Here is a 13,516-nt window from a genome sequence, read left to right as displayed (position 1 = left end):
GCTTCCGGTTTCGACCGGAAGTGTCAGAATTGAGTCTCCAGCCTTATGTCATAAGTAAAACGATAGTTCTACCTTCTCTGTAAATCTCATAGCTTTATCTTAAATCAAAAATGAGAAAAGCTCCGGACAAAATCACTTTTTAAAACGTGAAAAACGTCAATATCTGACGAAATTGATGACGTCATCAAATAATTTTTTCATATCATAGAGATCTTTTAGATACACATTACACCTGTAAATTTCAAAACAATCGATGCAAGCGTTTTTGAAATATTTGAGTTGGAAAAAAAATAAAAAGAATAATAATAATAAGAACTAGAGCAAAGCTCGTTGCAAAGCAACGAATGGGTCTTCCGTTAATGTCGGAAGTAAAGCTAGAAGTTCCTGTAAGAAGCAGAGCTCCTAAACCAATAACAAAAGTAACTAAAATAAAAAGATGAAAAAAATCGAATTATTTCTGGTACGACTTAACAAAATCCGAATGATTTAGGTACGACTTAACAAAAACCTTTCCGATTTCAAGAACGACTTTACCAAAAAAAATCCGAATGTGATCAAGTACGACTTAACAATTATTTTTGGTACGAGTTAATTTTACTTTGAATACAACGCTATTTTTTAAACCAAGGACGTGGAATCAAAATTTCCGGAAAAATCAATTTTTAAACACCTATATCTCTGTAATGCATCGTCTGATTCAAAAAAGGATTTCAGTTTTGAACTGAGCATGAAAAATACTGTAAGATACGTACGTAAAAGTTTTAAAATTGAAAAACATGAAAATTAAAAAAAAATGGTTTTGCTTCCGGTTTCGACCGGAAGTGTCCGAATTGAGTTTCCAGCCTTATGTCATAAGTAAAACGATAGTTCTACCTTTTCTGTAAATCTCATAGCTTTACCTTAAATCAAAAATGAGAAAAGCTCCGGACAAAATCACTTTTTAAAACGTGAAAAACGTCAATATCTGACGAAATTGATGACGTCATCAAACAATTTTTTCATATCATAGAGATCTTTCAGATACACATTAAACCTGCAAATTTCAAAACAATCGATGGAAGCGTTTTTGAAATATTTGAGTTGGAAAAAAAATAAAAAGAATAATAATAATAAGAATAAGAAAAAAAAGAAACCGTAGAAAAACAAAAGGGTCTTCCGTTGGAAACGGAAGACCCTAATAAGAAAAAAAAGAAACCGTAGAAAAACAAAAGGGTCTTCCGTTGAAAACGGAAGACCCTAATAATAATAGAAAGAAACCGAAGAATAACAAGAGGGTCTTCCGTTGAAAACGGAAGACCCTAATAATCTTAACCAGCACAATAATAGAAAGGTCTTCCGTTGGAAACGGAAGACCTTAAAAATTGTGGCTTAATCAACATATTTCTACAGGTCTTTTTAGTTTAGCTTATTAAGGCAGTTTTATAACGTTTAATGTTTTATTTAGGAGTCAAGTATAATACTTTCGGTAAATGATGCAAGAAATTCCTCTTTTCACATTAATAATGTGGTGGTCATTCATTTTCTGTGGATTTAAGAATAGTTTCAATAACCATTATATAGTAATGATTATTTCATCTTCGCAAGCCAAGGTTTTCTGATCCGCACCGCTTCTCACAAACCCTTGGCATTTCGTGCTATCAAAAGTCAGGATTTTTTTTCGTCACGTTATCTCCTATCCTATCTTTAAATCAGCCAAATAATGAAAGATACAGTACTTAATACGTTCCTGGTGCAGAAATTGCGGCCTCTATAAATATTGATACTGACAAGTTTGAAGAACGTTTTAATGCCCAGTGCATTCAATATTAGGAATATTAGGAATAATAAATAAATAATATGAAATGTTATATACATATAGATCGAATTCATTCTAAAAGTGGGAGACTTGGCACGGTAAAAAGTTGGTAAATTCTCAATCTAGTGCATACCTCTGTTGATAAACAGTCTGGTGTATTGTACTTGTTATTGCACCATTGAATGATACATTCATGAAGACTCAAATAAAAAGACTAGAAAAATAAGGGTTTTGAGCTATTCGTGTTCAAGACACTCGTGAATAAACAGTAAGAAATACATTGCTGATTAGATCAGATATGCTTTGCATTTTTTGATTGGTCGAACGGTTTCAGTAAACCCCAATCAAAATCAAGGGGGAAAAATCACGATAGCACGATATGCCAAGGGATTGTGAGAAGCGGTGCGGATCAAAAAACTTTGCCAAGCAAAGATGTGATTATTTTTTTTTTAATTCTTATCTTATAAATAGCAAAATGAAATTCATATTTTTATATCTACCAAATCCTTATTTTAAGCAATACAGATCCTTTAAATAACATTGGAATTAAACATAATCAGCCATTTAAATGTGTTGAACTTATTGTATTATAACAATTTTAAGAATCTACCAAATGTGAAATGGGTCTTTAGAATGTATATACATGTAAGATCTGCTGACAATGTTTTACTAAAATAAATAATAAATTTCCTGAAGGTATGCCACGAGACGACAGAGGTGGGTCGGGTTTCTATTTACAAGCACCTGTGTCTTGCCGACAAGAATATGCATCTCAAAGAAAACATTTGGTTTATCGAACAAAATTTTTTTATCATCTTATGTTTAATGGACTCTAGCATAATTCTACCTAAAAAAAATAAACTTCCCGATGATTCACCGCGAGACAAACGGGCTAGGACGGGTTTGTATTTACAAGCATCTGTGCCTTGGCGACATCAATACAATCGACATATAAATTTGTAAGGGTTTGTTCCATAAGATGTCTCTTGTAAACGTGTATTTCTATCGGTGCGAAGGTAGCTCCCTCTGCCTGGTTCTCTTGAATCCCAGTTGAAGTAAGTAATAACCTGTCCATCATCGTCAACAAAGTTGGGGCCTGACTTAGTTCCTTGTAGATATATCGATCCAGTGCTGAAGGTATCTACAAAGTATTAAATTTCTATAAGTGGTAAGTTTTAATGATTTAGATGAATTCATGTTCACACCTCACAGCCTACTCAATATTCTGGGTCATGAACCTTGGGGAGCATTCATTGTTTTCATTGAGACAGCTCATGCATTGACTATTGTCTGTTTATTAATCTTATTACAAAAGATAAATTGAGATAAGTTTTGAAAGTGTTTCGACTTGACTGATCATTAGCAATATCAGATTGACAATATTCTCTATATTCTTGATCTTCCGATCATCTGGAGGCAGCAGACAAAGCTGTAGATAAAAAAGAAAAAAGATACACTATCGTTACAAAGCTAAATGCTGTCATTACATCAGAACAAAAGAGTGTGTCCCAGATTTACATTCTTTTGTGGGAATATGCGAGACAAGGGTCAAAACATTACCATGATAACAGCCATCACAACTTATTGAGTGGGAAATGACATATAACTACAAAATTTGTAATGGTTTTGTTTTAATTGAAAAAACCATTCTTTTTTATTGTAATAATACAAACAAAACCTGTCAATTAAATTTACAACACGATGCTTGACACTATTTTACAGAACTTATTTGTTTGTTAGAAACAATAAAAGGAATGGTCCAAGTAATGCACGATATTATTACTGACTACATGTACATACTTTCCTCTTATTCAATACACACCGAACCCGATAACGTACCCGAACATTAAAAAATAGGAATATAAAAAAAATAATTTTCTCGAAAATACGTCACCCAGACGCTACAAAAGTGTAAACTTGATCTGTAGTTTGACATTTTGAAGCTGTTCAGCAAAATTTCACATTATTCCTCAAACGCATAAAGAAAAAAAGTGTGGAAAACTGAAGTGGGACAGACAGACGGACGGACGGACTGACGGACGCATAGAAAAGCTATAGTCGCCTCCGGTGAAAACCGGTAGGGGACTAATAAGTGGGAGGGGGTGTTTGTCAAATTGAAAAATTACCTTCCATTCCAAATTTCTATGTAAACCCGAAAAATACTTTCCGACCTGGGATATTATGTTTTTAGGCAATACTTAGAAGGTTTTATTGTTATTTGATTAGGGTAATATAAGAGGTTCTTTAAATATTTTCAGATATCAACACAGAGGTTTGTTTTGGCCATTGGCACATTGATCACATTTTATTAGATTCCTACCCTTACCATGTGGCGAAAGGCAACCCCATTGAATATTTGCAAGTACACATATTCATCAGGTCTATCTGACGGAATCGGTACCTTCAGGTTGGTTAAAAAGTTGGTTTGTTGACTTGGAGAAAATGTTCTATAAAATTGATTTTTTATTAATAATATAGACTTTAATTATATTGTGTGTTATGATTGGTAGCAAGATTAATAAAACCCAGTTTGCTTCCTGTCATATCGAACGCACAATAGGTTGCTATTTTTGTGATTTGTTGTGTTTTATTCAGACCGCTGTGAACAAGTGCATATCCAGGCAAATCCAAGATATAAAGAACAGGCAATGTAAAAACAAGAAAATAACACTTTTTTTCAAAATCACGATTATAATTGTATCATTGAATTTCACATTTCAACCAATTTCTTACCGATTATTGAAACTGCAAAATTGTAAATTTCATCCGAGTCTATCAACAAAAGACGACTGTTTGGATGCTCTGTCTGACATTTTGCCTTGGCGTCCACAGTAATCAGCTTTATGGTACTTAGATGATAGCAAATTTCAAGTGATATATTCCAAATGTAACCATCAGGACCAAGGGTGGTACACATATCTGAAAGATATTGAAATATTGAATATTACACGAAGGAAGCTAACTCAAATATAGAAATGCAATTTTTTAATACTATATACTAGACTTGACAGGTAAACAAATAACATATCCACCTCTGAATAGCTATAGCTCGGTAGTGTAGTAAAGGAGAGTATTTTTAATGCATTGTTAGCGGAGCAGTCGTGCGTTATATTAAAATTATTTATTCCGGTTGAACATATTGTTGATTTGAAATACACTTTCCTAATTACCGTAAAGGCATCCTTTATCACTTAACATTGATTGTAGTAACGCAATATTATCACTTTGATCATAAACAGCCTCATTTGATTAAGGGTTGCGTGTTGGTGTCTTGTTTTCGTCAACTGACATAGCAGCTGAAAAATTTTCGAGCATTAAAACCCAGAAATAGCCATTTCCCAATTTTATACGAATTAAATTTGCATTTCTTTTCAGTCCTTCCTTTCATCCTCTTTGACATAGATCTCTTACACAGCATGCAAGCGACGATTTTTAGAATTATTTCCTACATTGGGTACATTGGGTTTCGAAGATGGGGAGACCGCCATGTGCTCTTTCTATCATCCAAATTGGCTACAAAACAAAATTTTACTTATTGTTAAGTAAGAAGTGACATAACGTAAGGGTAACGCTCTCGCCTTCGGATCTAAAGATTCCCGGGTCTCTTATGACTTGGGGGAAGGTGGTTTGTTTGATATGTCTAATTTTTTCTTGTTGTTAAATTTACCGATTTCCTGCAAATGATTTGAAAAAAAAACAAAAACACAAATTAGTGGTTGAAAGACCTTCTACTTGTTCCAAGAACAATTAGTCTACTTGTTTGTTCTTATATTTTCCCTCTTTTTATCTCTGAACAGCTATTATGTTTTTAGATATATTAAAAATATTTACGTAATTGGCTCGCACCAAATAACCCTTTGCTTGTTAACTCCAAGAATTTACAAAGTGAACTTGAACTTCGTGTATGAAAAATGTTGATATCGCTACTTCTCTAAAACCTTACGGGATAAAGACTTGGAACTTTTATTAATGATTAAGGTTTACTTAAAGCATTTTTCAATCTGTCATGCTGAAAGATCCGAGGCCTCCTGGTAGTAGTTATTGCTCGTTAAAATTTCTTAGGTTTTTTAAAAACCACCTCTTTACCATACATCAGACCTTTTAAGATGAAAATATCTACTTTGGTCAAAAACGTAAAAGGTAAATTTCATTCGAAAATCTGTGTTTCAATGAGTTTTGAAAATTTCTTTTCAAAGGTGGTCAAGAAAAATGAACTTCTTATGGCATTTCAAAATGCAGCCCTTAAGTTCCAGTAGTTATAGAATAATTGTCCCTTTTGTACAAAATGCTTGTCATTGCTACTTCTCTGAAGCTATTGGGGAAAGGGAACAACTTTAAACAATGTCTTTAGGTAATATAGAGGCTCCTTAACTCCATTTATACTGAAAAGGATTCGAAGTCCCTCTTATTAATAGTTCCCATTTGAAATTTATTAATTTTACGAACAAAGACAAAATGCCCCCTCCCCCTTTTTTTTAGGTGATTTTTAACTCTTTTGACTTAGATCTCTTACAAAATATCAAGTTTTAGTAACATATGCAACACATAGAATATTTGTTTACATATGTTTAAGCCTGCACCCTCACCCCGTCCTTTTTCGCTATGGAGAATTATTGAAATGAGATTGACTTTTTGACTACTTAATTCGAGAGGAGAGGGGCGGATGGAAACGTCCAATGAATACATACCAGTACTTCATGAGTGTTAATGTTTTTTTTTTTAACTTTAAATCACTAAAAATAAATACAGTATCGTAGTTGTCACGGGTGGAAGTAAGCCTGGTCTCATCTAGGACTGTGTATAAGAGTGTAACTTACGGATCAAACATATCGAGAAAAGAACTTTTAGATTTTTAGCACAAAAACTGCCACGTTAATAAGAAAATTTTAGTCGATGATCGGTATGACCGAGCGATAGTTGAGTCCTCGTTGACATCCCTAATATAATGCACACTGATATATACTATATTGGAGTTCCACCTCCATCCCGGACGGGGCTTAAACTCACGACCTCTGGAACTCACTTTCCTAACATTGAGCGGCCAATACGCTAATTACTCCACCATCTGGATTATTTTTTTCAACATGGAATTCGTAATTGGCAATTTGGCAATGCCTTTCTATTATAAAGTACAACCCCCGATAAGGTCATTTAAATCAAAGGTGACGATTGTAGACATTAAATCATATTCGGAAAACTCATCAATAATGGCAAGAAACGTGTTTTAATGAGAATGTATTGTTCCCCATCACTAAGCATCTGTTTGCAAAATCGACTGGAAACACGGTACATATTTTCCTTATCGTAGACTTAATTGCATCAATAGAAGTATAACAGTTAAATGATTTTAAAACATTGTTCAACAGCAACAAGAAATCATTAAACGAATACACAGTTCGTGGAATCAAAACAATTTTGCGATTTGCAAAGAAAACTAGCACCTACAAATACGTTTGATATCTCGCCTTCAAAGGAGAAGATCTCGTTATATTGATTTCCTTATTAAGGACGCCAATTTGGGGTTTTTGTGGAAAAACTACAGTAAGAAGACTCTTTAATTTTTTAACTATATGTAATTTAGACTAACCCTAGTTTATTTGCAAAGTTTAAAGAAAATCGTCTACCTGGTTCGTTTTAGGGGCGTTCTCAATATACAGGTACATGATTAACAACAGGAACATTTTAGTTATTATCATTCTCCGTAATTCAAAGCAGATTAAAATAAATACTACATTAGTTTTTTTTCAAATTGTAATATGTGACAAGTAACATCACTTTTTCCCTGTTATATATAAAATATAATTATATTCTACCTCACTACTTTTGTTCGAATATAAAACTATAAAGTGCTAAATGAATGAAACCAACAAGTACTACATTGGTACGCTGCTCGCTAGCGTTATTTTGTTTACACAAAAACACATAGCAACAACCATCTGTCAGCCCAAAATCAGCGCATTCCATATCATCTGCCATTTAACCTTACTTAAATCCCAACTAGCGAGCGAGCTAAGAGTGCAACGCCACCGCATGGTCCTACTTTATATATATATATATATATATATATATATATATATATATATATATATATATATATATATATATTTATATATATATATATATATATATATATATATATATATATATATATATATATATATATATATATATTACCTGATCACGTGACCCGAAACCTTTCTCTCTCTGCATGATAAGACACAATATTATATTAGACTACCCGATTGTTGGCAATCATGGGCAAACATGACTAAATTGTTTTAAAATCAACAATTGGATGTCATCTACTCTAAAATAAAAAGTTAACTTGATGTGTGAATAGAGAATAGTTAGAAATGCAATATATGAAAAATCACTAACATTTAATATTAAATTTTGTCAATAATAACAAAAAGTATCCAATTGTGATTTTCTTTTTGTTAATGGTTTACATTGTATTGAAGACAAAATATGTAATTTTTTCTACTAAAATCTGTTGTTCAAACAATTTAAGCCTCCCTTTTACCAGGCATTATTTAAAAGACTGTTTTCAGTGGGAAAAGAATATTGGAATGACATATACAAAAACAAAGTAAAAGACATATGTGACAAACGAATATGTGAATTTAATTACAAATTGCTGATCAATACAGTGTGTTGTAACAGCTTTCTTTTTAAATGCAAATATAGGTCTTCTGCTTCTTGTAATACGTGTAGCGAAATTGAAGATGTAAAACATTTGATTTTTGAGTGTGAACTTGTTAAGATGATATGATCAACTTTAAGCTTAGTTATAGGATTTGGTATTACTAAAACCGATTTGGTTGGACTTTTCCGATCGCGTCGCGTTCATCTCTATCAGCTACGTCATACATAAACAATACCCGCACCTTAACCACAATTTTTTTATTGGTGGATTCAGCTTACCGCTGATTGACTGCTGGTTAACTAAGACTAAATTATGCACAGACAGAACAACAACATATCAGAGAATGAAAAATTCACATGGGTACTCGTGACTGTCGAAATTGGGCTATTTTTCGAAAGTGTACACTTGTGATAAAACATACATACGGTACATAACATATATAGCTGTAGAAATTTTGGGTTAGTAAATGTAAAGCTACAGTGCATACAATACTTACATGTACAAAAAAAACTTTTCGGCAATTTACCGCGCATAAGAATAACGCTTTTTTGGAAGAAGATTTGCATCATTCCATACCACATTTTGTGCAAATAATACATTCAAATAATTCTTCATTTAGTTTACTACTGTTAATAATTGTATTTTACTTGCCCCAAACTTTCTCCTATTAAACAACCTTTAACCGTACTTGGAAAGCGGATCAAGAGCTGTATTTTTTATGTATGTAAACAAACCAGTGTACATGTATGGAGCTGGTGATTGGTGGTTCAGAGACAGATAAAATGAAGAAATCTGCAGTAAATGCTTTGGGGATATTTTAGCATATATATTTACACCGAAAGTGATAGGGCAACAGAAGAGAAACGAATCGGACACTTGCCTAATGAAGACGCACATGTACAAACCCCCTTGCAATCTCCACTTCCGTCTCGTTCTTTCACACCATCGTTCAATTCGATTGCCGATCGAAAGGTGTAGAAATCGAGGAATTCATATCAATCACGTCGACTGGCAAGTTAGTAGGTAAAACATGTGCATTATACATTTACGGTATTTACTAAAAATGAACGCTTAGCACATGCAATTTTTAAATATTATATTTTTTATAACGCCGTACTCTGGACCGTAGCTTAGAAATTGAGGCTATGGTTTAACGCCCGTTTACACAGAGAGAGAGAGAGAGAGAGAGAGTTTTGCACAGAATTTAAACATAGGGGATAGTCGATAATGACTCCATATGGGGGAAAAAGAACTGTTCTGAGCACAGGGGCCAAGCCCGTTTTAACATTAATTTCAATGTAATTATTTATGGTTACATTGAAATTACTGTTAAAACGGGCTTGGCCCCTGTTCTGAAAAATACTTCAGCTCTGGCATTGCATAAGCGTGTACTGATAACTCCGCCTAAGAAAAAGGAGTTGACCAATCATAAAGTTTTCACAACGGCGGCGTGTTTAATTTATGCATGACGTAGCTGACAGAAATGATCATGACGCTAGAGGAAAAATCCAACCAAAGCGGTTTTGATAATATATAGTGGAACATGTTACTTTGGGTTTTTATTTTCAAAGAAATGCAAAAATACGCTTTTTTAAATACTATTGTGTCTTTCATAGCAAACAAGATATTTATACCCCCGCTCCGAAGGAGAGGGGGTATACTGTTTTACCCTTGTGTGTCTGTCTGTCTGTCTGTCCGTTTGTCTGTCTGTCTGTCTGTCTGTCCGTCCGTAACAAAAATTTCTGTCGCATTTATCTCGGCAACTATTTATCGCAGATGCTTGAAATTTTAACACAGTGTTTGTTAAGGCATGCCATATCGTGGAATATATTTTTGAACCAATCGGACATCAACTTCCTGTTAAATGACGACTTTGCTTATTTTTTAACCAAAATTTCCAAACAAATTTTCGTCAAAGATTTCTCAGCAACTATTTATCGCAGATGCTTGAAATTTTTACACAATATTTGTATAGGCATGCCATATCGTGGGATATATTTTTGTACCAATCAGACGTCAACTTCCTGTTAAATGACGACTTTGTTTATTTTTAGCAAAATTTTTCAAACAAATTTTCGTCAAAGATTTCTCAGCAACTGTTAATCGCAGATGCTTGAAATTTTTACACAGTATTTGTAAAGACATGCCATATTGTGGGATATATTTCTGTACCAATCAGACGTCAACTTCCTGTTAAATGACGACTTTGTTTATTTTTAGCCAAAATTTTCAAACAAATTTTCCGTCAAAGATTTCTCAGCAGCTATTTATCGCAGATGCTTGAAATTTTAACACACTATTTGTTTTGGCATGCCATATTGTGGGATATATTTTTGTATCAATCGAAAGTCAACTTCCTGTTAAATAATGACTTTGTTTATTTTTGCCAAAATTTTCAAACAAATTTTCGTCAAAGATTTCTCAGCAGCTATTTATCGCAGATGCTTGAAATTTTAACACACTATTTGTTTTGGCATGCCATATTGTGGGATATATTTTTGTATCAATCGGAAGTCAACTTCCTGTTAAATAATGACTTTGTTTATTTTTTGCCAAAATTTTCAAACAAATTTTCGTCAAAGATTTCTACGCAGCTATTTATCGGAGATGCTTGAAATTTTTCCACAGTGTTTGTTAAGGCATGCCATATCGTGGGATATATTTTTGTACTTATCAGACGTCAACTTCCTGTTAAATGACGACTTTGTTTATTTTTTGACAAAATTTTCAAACAAATGTCCGTCAAAGAATTCTCAGCAAACTATTTATCGCAGATGCTTGAAATTTTAAAACACTATTTGCTTAGGCATGCCATATTGTGGGATATATTTCTGTACCAATCGGATGCCAGCTTTCTGTTAAATGTCGACTTTGCTTATTTTGCATATTCACATCCGAGCGGGGGTATCACTAGTGAGCATTGGCTCACAGATATCTTGTTAAATGTAAAATGTGTTGTAGATCTCAAAACAAAACAAAAACATATAATCCATTAGTTTTATAATTAAAAAACAATATCTATACTACTATATTAAAATTATAGACTCGAATTTTTAGGCTTAAATACCGATAAATCGGAAAAGTACTGTCTTTTGTTTTATATATCTTTAACATCATCGGTACTTGAAGATTACCAATTTGTTTTTATTTTTTTTTCTCAATTAAGCTTCGCTAATTAATAATCAACGAAAATTCCTCAAAAGATCCCGGTTTTCTCCTGGATTTTTCGTATTTTAAAATCTTGCACGTGCGCAATACATTCACGCTAACGGGATCTTTAGTTTATGTTTCCACAATACCATATTTCCATGTGTGTAAAATTTGCTTTATATTCTGTTCATTATTTTTTTTTATGATTTCTTATGAGAGAAATTATAAAATAACAATACTACATATCAACTAAATACTTACTTTTGTCTTCGTGATGGCAAAAAAATATTTGATTCCATGCAAAAAAAACTCACATTGTATTTCTTAGGAGAGTGAAAATAGAGTGTTTTATCGTTAAAATGATAAATGTCCAACGGACCTGGTTTTACGATAGAATGCTATCCGTGTATTGTGTCTGTTGCAAAGAAAATAAGTACGTTGGTGAAAAGGTGGTGAATTCTTCGATTATATGGATACAAATTTTAGATGAAAGGTATTTACAGTCTAAAACAGGTTTATTATGATAAATTTGACTGTTATTTTCAATGCAACTTCAATTTTCTGTTACATTACGGGTATATGGGAGGCATTCTAACTGTGATGAGGGCCTTTTCCGAGACAGATTATTCTAACTAAGGAAAGTGAAGTGAATTTATTAGCATTATTGTACGTTTATATCTTTGTTATTTAGATGTCAACAATACGGTGTGTCCATGTATCTATTTCGTAAATGTCCAATATGCAATGTCAACCCGTGCACGCACGGGTCAAAGTCCGTCCGTCCGTAACAAAAATTTCTGTCGCATTTATCTCAGCAACTATTTATCGCAGATGCTTGAAATTTTTACACAGTGTTTGTTAAGGCATGCCATATCGTGGGATATATTTTTGTACTTATCGGACGTCAACTTCATGTTAAATGACGACTTTGCTTATTTTTTAACCAAAATTTTCAAACAAATTTTCGTTAAAGATTTCTCAGCAATTATTTATCACAGATGCTTGAAATTTTTACACAAAATTTGTATAAGCATGCCATATCGTGGGATACATTTTTGAACCAATCGGGCGTCAACTTCCTGTTAAATGACGACTTTGAAATTTTAATACACTATTTGTTTAGGCATGCCATATTGTTAGGTATATTTTTGTATCAATCGGACGTCAACTTCCTGTTAAATAATGACTTTGTTTATTTTTAGCCAAAATTTTCAAACAAATTTTCGTCAAAGATTTCTCAGCAGTTATTGCAGATGCTTGAAATTTTAACACATTAGTTGTTTAGGCATGCCATATAGTGGGATATATTTCTGTACCAATCGGATGCCAGCTTTCTGTTAAATGTCGACTTTGCTTATTTTGCATATTCACATCAGTGCGGGGGTATCACTAGTGAGCATTGGCTCACAGATATCTTGTTTTAGTTTGTTTTTCTATGTTTACAAAATAGCGGGCTCCTGACAGTAAAATCAAATTTGAAAAACTAGGCGAATAAACAACAGAATAACCTTTGCATGATTATTTAAAGTGAAATACCGACTCACAGTTTGGAATTAAAGCACACCGTGAATCACACTGGATGGTAGACAGTGTTCTGTACAGAAATTGTTCTCGATCCAATGAAATTATTTATAATCATGAATCACCATAGAATAGATTGTACCTGTCAAACATATAAAACAGATAAATGTTCTTGGTTTTAATGTTAAAAACATTTTTACCAACTTGACAGTGCGCTATGAACTGATTCCTAAGCAAGACTGTTGTGTTTTAAATACAACTTCTTCGATCAATGCAAGGGCCTAAAACCCAATACATCTTAATAATGTCTTTCCACCTCATTGTGCTTTATGTTTTAAACAGGATTGTTTCAATAGAATAAAGTATTTTTTCTGCCTTACTTTATAAAAAAACGTCAAAAGATT

At 33.1% G+C, this 13,516-nt stretch overlaps 1 pseudogene; it reads right to left on the bottom strand.

The window, feature by feature from the left end:
• Positions 1-2,730: 2,730 nt before the first annotated feature.
• On the bottom strand, positions 2,731-13,306 carry LOC128192193 (uncharacterized; annotated as a pseudogene).
• Positions 13,307-13,516: the final 210 nt, after the last annotated feature.

This window comes from Crassostrea angulata, chromosome 1, assembly GCF_025612915.1.
Source record: "Crassostrea angulata isolate pt1a10 chromosome 1, ASM2561291v2, whole genome shotgun sequence".
Classification (NCBI taxonomy): domain Eukaryota; kingdom Metazoa; phylum Mollusca; class Bivalvia; order Ostreida; family Ostreidae; genus Magallana; species Magallana angulata.
This window is presented reverse-complemented; position numbering and strand designations above follow the sequence as displayed.